Source organism: Dipodomys spectabilis, unplaced genomic scaffold, assembly GCF_019054845.1.
Source record: "Dipodomys spectabilis isolate Male_0828 unplaced genomic scaffold, ASM1905484v1 ptg000349l, whole genome shotgun sequence".
NCBI lineage: Eukaryota > Metazoa > Chordata > Mammalia > Rodentia > Heteromyidae > Dipodomys > Dipodomys spectabilis.
Window position 1 is genome coordinate 1,320,714 of NW_024871026.1, and position 6,697 is coordinate 1,327,410.

A 6,697-nucleotide genomic window follows, 5' to 3' on the forward strand; every position below is an offset into this window, starting at 1 on the left:
CCATACACTCTTTCTGCTCTAGCCGTGCCTACAGCTTCTTGTAAATCTCTTACAAACAATTCCTTCTGCTGAACTGACGTCATGAAACCCCCAATACGTTTATATTTACATATGACTTGTCTAATAGCCTCCATAAGAGGGGCTTTTAGGGTAGTATTTAACTCTGGTGAGTTAATCATGTTCTCAAGACACTCATCAGATGTTGGAGTCATCAACACTTCTAAGAAAGAGCCTTGAATAAGGGAAAGTTGAGCATGAGTAAGTAGAACAAGCAGCAGGAACAGTAAAAGATTAGTAGGCACTCCTATACAGCAAAGAAAAGAAAAACAGGAACACATCTTTCCCAGGGGCTTGCCAGCCTTTCCAGGAGGTAGGCCTCTTTGAAGCCCCATTCTCAGATCTGAAAGCAGGTTTCCCATGCTAAGCAGACTCCACCGGAGTACGTGTGGCAGTTTTCTTTCTTATTTTCTTGGCCAATAAATCCGCAAGACCTCAGTCAGCATTTCTCACATAGGACTTTTCAAATGGGTTGGTTAAATACTGACCTGAGCTCCAGTCTTCTGAGGACTCACTCATCTGCTTAGGAATTGATGCTGGCTCTTGGAAAAGAGCTCAAGGAAGGATGCCATTTAAAGCCTTATAACGTTATTCTTTACCAGAGTATTCTCCAGCTACTTTGGTTGTTGAGAATGTCTACAAAAGCAAGCATTCTGTTGGAAACAGGGAGACACCCTATGACCATTACTTAATGAGATTTCCGAGTGGCTTGCTATCACTTGTACTGCATTTTGCAAGTTGAATCTGTCAAAACCTATCAGTTTTAAGAGATAAGAGGAGTGGTAAAAGTACTTCTAGAGAAAAATGCATCTTCAACATATTTGGTTCCAAGCATTCCGTTTAAGGCATATTCAACAAGTAGTGAAACTTGTGTTGGTTGTAACTATGTATCTTTCTCCATGTATACATGTGTGTATGTATGTGTGTATTCATGTGTATAGGAGCATACATGTGTACATATATAAGGGCATATACACATATATATGCAAATATAAAATTATACATACATAATATATGTGTGTATATATCAGCTGTTCAGTGATTTAAGCTATAGTTCCCGCACATTGTCATTCACACAAAGTGTACATGATAAACTGCTCTGAGGATCTTTGCTCTATGATGGTTATCCTTTGTACTCACTTCTGCCACTACTTTGTTTTTCATCCCTGCTACAGGGATGAAAATCTATCCATAGGATAGCTTTATTTTCATTACATGTATTTACTTACTGATAATAAAAGAAACAGGTTATTTATAAAAGAAAAAGATCTTTTAGGTAACAGGATAAAGTATCTCATCCATCCCAATGATTCCTATGAGATAAAATTTATAATAATAGTAAAAGTGAAAAGGAATTTTTAGATCTGTTGTTTTGCCATTTACCATTGCAAAGAATAATATCACATGACTGCTATAACTCTTAAAGAATGCCATTGTAACTGATGGTCCCTATCATGTTCTCACAAAACCAGTGGATCCTGAAAGATAATAGTACACCAGCAGAAATGCTAAGTAGCAGTCATGGAGCATGAACGAGAAAGCAAGTGAAAGAGATAGAGTGAAAGATAGAGAGAAATATCATAATACTGAAAGTGCATAACAGATAAATAAGAGCTATATGAGAATATTCATACAGCTATTTTTAGATTCTACATGTACATTTGAAGGTATTTAATGTACAATAACCCACCAACATAAAATATAAAGTGCTTTTGATAAAAAACTAAAAATGACTCAAGAAATTAGAATTGCAAAAACAATTTTCACAGAAGCAATCTCTCAGAGATATTTCATGACTTTGAGAATAATAAAGTAGCTGAAGTTAATATAAATTAAGTAGCATGATAATTCACAAAAATATAAAAAGATATTCATATATTTCAATATATAACCCAAAGCTAAAACAAATGTTCTTTAGATGATTTTTTTAAAACATAGTTTCTCAAGAACTGGGAAAGTGGCTCAATGGTATATAGTGCTTGCCTTGCATGCATGAGGCCCTGAGTTTGATTCCTCTGCACCACATAAGCAGAAAAAGATGGAAGTGGTGCTGTGACAAAAGTGGTAACGCTAGCCTTGAGATGAATAGCTGAGGGACAGCACACATGCTCCAGATTTCAAGCCTCATGACCAACAAAAACAGAAAGAGAACAAAACACAGTCTCTCATTTTTGTGGCCTCAACTCTGTAATATGTCAGCTTCACCCTAGGGCTAAGATTTTAGGTGTGGAAATTTATCAACACTCCTGATTCAGATTCTACTTGATAAAATTTTTAATCAATATTTTGTTCTTAAATTTGCTATTTGTAAACTCACATGCACCTATAAAAATGGTTGACCATCCCAGTAACCTTCTCAAAGTACCTCCAAAAGACAACTTACAAAACTGTACTATATTACTACAAGGAAAACAATGCTACAAATAAATAAAACAAACAATTAAATATTCATAATTAATAAAATGAAAAATAAATCAGTTACGTGTTTCCAGTATTTGAAGTATACTACATATTAGATTTTACTATATTCTCATATTCCTGTACATTTAAAACTGGCTAAGATTATGATGTTCAACAAGAGTTTTATAGGCTATGAGTAGTCTTTAAAGTTACCCAGTAAGATTACTATTTATGGCTCATCTCGTCATTTGTATATGGCTTATATCATCACTTGTTCCTCGCTAACATATAAAGTAAGGAAGCTCTAAATTGTAGTTAACAAATTCTTAACTCTTTACTCTGCTTCTTTACACAAAGGCTTTGCAACTTCTCATTAGTAAAGTTTCTATAAACTCTGAAATGTAAATACTTAGTAACATATGTCTGCTACCAGAAATCTTAACTACTTCATGGAAAATTTTTATGACCTGTGAAACAGTCCCTATTTTGGCATATTTAAGCAAATTCCCAGAATTAAACACATTTAAAGCATTAAAACTTTAACAAACCTTAACCCTTGCTGCAATGTTCATTATGACAGGTGCCTTGTAGAGAATAATTGAACTCCTCCTTCTACACATCTCTGGAACCACAAATATTTGGAATTACTTTGTTTTGACATATCAATTTTTAGTTTCTTCTTAAATCTGTGCTTATGTAAGAAATACATATTTCATGACCATTCTTTTGTATTTACTTTTTGTTGAATTGTCTAGTTTAAGAAAATCAATTACACTTTATATATAAAAAAATGTTCTGTGCTCAATTTGGCAGCACATACCCTAAAACTGGAATGATACAGAGAAGATGAGCATAGCTCCTTCGAAGGATGACACACAAATTCCTGAAGCGTTCAATATTTTTACAAGGACAGATGCTGGAGTGAATGTGGCCAGAAGTAAACACTACTGAATTCTTGGTGAGAGTGTAAACTTGTTCAACCCCTTTGAAAAGCAGAATGGAGGTTCTTCAAAAGATTCCACATAGAGCTCCTCTATGACTCAGCAATCCTTTTTTTGGGCATTCACCCAAATGATCAGAAACAAGACCATACTAAAACTACAAGCACAACTATGTTTATTGCAGCATTATTTACCATAGGTAAGATATGGAACCAACCCGATGCCCCTCAGTACATGAATGGATCAAGAAAATGTGTGTGTGTGTGTGTGTGTGTGTGTGTGTGTGTGTGTGTGTGTAACTGTGACCCCTCTGTACAGTACTTTTACAATTAAAAACCTATAAAAATGTTCTGAGATGGAAGAGTTTATTCCCCCAATTTTATCCATATAATATCGTTAACAAAGCAGATTTTTAAATACTAAGTAGAATGTGATATGTATTACAGAAACCATTACATGTAATGAGCAACCAGAAATAATGTTATCAATTGACTATGCACTGCTTCCAAGGAAGCCAGATGGATAATTTCTCATGTTGTAAATCAAGCTGTTGATCTTATGTCTTGATAGTGTAAAAATATCAGGGACAGAATAATGAAGGAATGTTGTAGACTGAGGTGAAATCATATGAAAATATACAAACCTGATAAATCATATAAGTATCTGAGCAGTATATTGTGTTTAAATCATTTGTGTTACATTGCAAAGATAATGAAGACCTATTAGAATGAATTATCTTTTTGATATCCTATCGTAGGTCCTTAGAAGGATGGATGAACTCTTTCCTCATTCTTGTAGAGGCTTCATCAGATGAGAGGAACTGTATTTTTTGTTTGCTTCCTTCCATTTATTCTTCACTCTGAAATATGAGCTACATGATACTGAAATACACCAAGGAAAATTAAACACACAGGCTTTGGAAAGATCAATCATTGTAAAATAAATAAAATACGTATAACCTTGTAAAAGGTCTAAATAAATTAATTTATATAATCTCAAGTGTAAACAGAAAATGATTTAAGCAATGTCATGTAATTGAAAAACGAAAATTTTTAGGCGATACTTAATTTTTTCCTTTCTACTACATTGAATTAATTATTGATTTTGTATAGAGAGATTAAAGATGAGATTAACAAGAAGCTTGGTTAAAACTGGGCATAAATTCTGAATAGACATGTATTCCAAAATCCATGAAAATCGCCAGTGGGTTTACAAAGTTGTGTTTAATGCTACTTCTATGCTGGCTTAAGCTTTGGGAACAGAAGTCATTAGAGAAATGAAATTCAAAATTAATATGATACTCTTTCATAACTATTACAATTCTTATTAAAAAAAAATCAAAGGAACCAGTTGTGGTGGCAGTCAATTTGGTCTAGAAACCCCTCTAAGGAGAGAGCAAGATGAGGCATTGGCTTAAGTGAGCCGCTCAATATCTGCCATCCAAAAAGGAAAAACAGTGGAGTGAGGCTCAAAGCCATATGCCTTTGGGCTTGGGTCCTTCCCTTGATTATAGCATCTGCAAGTTGGTCTGCCTGAGATTATACCTGAGGTGTGCCCCCAGGGGAGTGTGAACCCACTCTAATGGCTCCCCCCTTTGAATTAAAACTGCAGAAATCAATGTAACACCTCCAAACCACCAAAGGGAAATGGGCTCAAAAATAGAATACCTCTTCAGGAAAACTTCATCCAGGGCTTTTTGGAACTGCAAAAATATTGCCCAATGGCTGTCTGTAATTGTAATAACTTCTTGGGGCGTCCTGCCTTTTAGTAAGGCAAATAAGGCACACACTATCTTTAGGGACAGGAACCCATGGAAACAGCCAATTGGTTTCCCCTAAAAGGCTCTGAAGTTGGGATAAGGTCAGAGAGGTTGGAATATCCAGCAAAGGCTTAAGGAGACTGGCCTGAGTCAAGGTAAGGTGGAACCAGAGCACCTTAAAAGAAGGTACTTTTGAATTATATTGAGTGCTATGGTGAAGCCCCCCTTTCTTAATATGATGCGAACCTGGGCCAGAAGGCCCTCCAGGTGTCCTAGGTCTTGGTGCCCCACAATTATATCCTCCGGGTAGGCAAACACAAGAGAGGTATCTGAACCCAGCACAGGCCCTAAAAGTGTGGCCAAGTATTGTTGGCAAAAGGCCAGGTTATTTGCCATTCCCTGTGGCAGCACCGTCCATTCAAACCTCCAATCAGACAGGGAAAAATTAAGAGAAGGGATGGAGAAAGCAAACTTTTTACAGTCATCTGGATGCAGGAGGATAGAAAAAAACAATCTTTAATATCAATCACACCAAGGTATATTCTGAAAGTATAGCAGGAGTCCAGGGCATACCTCTTAGGGATGTTCCTACTAGCTCCATCCTTTCATTTACCTTTCATAGGTCTTGGAGCTTACACCTAGCCCCAGAGGCCTTTTGAATAACAAATATGGGTGTGTTCCAAGGACTCATAGAAGGGCATATGTACCCAAGGTTTATCTCCACCAGAAGGTGGAGGAATACAAGTTCAGGTTTTATCAATGGCCACCACTCCACCCAGGTAGGGCTTCCTATCTAAATCAAACTTGGATCCACAATTCTTTTTCCAATGGTATCCCTTTCTGCCCCTGGGTCAGGGTGTAGGGGGAGGTTAGGCCCCCTAGGGCCAGTTGGCAGGGGATTTTTGTGAACAATCCCTCTTAAAGTGCCCCTCCTGCCCACATTTAAAACAAGTCCCTTTCCCCGATGGTCTTGGGGTTCCTTGGCCCTGGGCTGTCAGTGCTTGAGTAATAGCCACAGTCATTGCAGATGTCTGAACATGTAAAGCTAAAGCTAATGATTGGGACTGGTGCTGTTGCATTCCCACATCCTGTGAGGCCATCACCCATCTTCTCAGAAAAAACTCTCTCAATCCCATGCAGGCCATGTGGTGGTCTGCATTCATCTCTTCCCAGAGCAGCAGCTTTACAAACTGATCTTGGAGGTTCTCTGCTGGCAGCTTGTGGTTAATACTCTGTTGGACTCCATCTACAAACTCAACTAGAGGCTCACCAGGTTTTTGTGTAACTCCTGCTATGAGGGACTCAGTGGGCTCATCATCCAGTTTGTACCACGTGGCAAGTCCTGCCTGAATCACCTGGTCATGGTATGAGCCAGGTATTGCGGCATGTTGGACCCTAGTGGAGTACCATTCCCCATCCCTTTTAACATGGCATAAGTAATAGGTATCACAGATTGAGCCTGCCAGTTATTCTCCGCTCGCACTCTGCATTCCTCCTTAAAGAAAGGCACCATTTAATAAACTGAGAACAAGTGAGGAAG

The 6,697-nt window shown here is 37.5% G+C and overlaps 1 non-coding gene across 1 annotated transcript; it reads left to right on the plus strand.

The window, feature by feature from the left end:
• Positions 1-3,254: 3,254 nt before the first annotated feature.
• Positions 3,255-3,360, plus strand: LOC122095415. The gene has a single exon (XR_006145124.1). It is a non-coding gene; the product is annotated as a U6 spliceosomal RNA (small nuclear RNA).
• Positions 3,361-6,697: the final 3,337 nt, after the last annotated feature.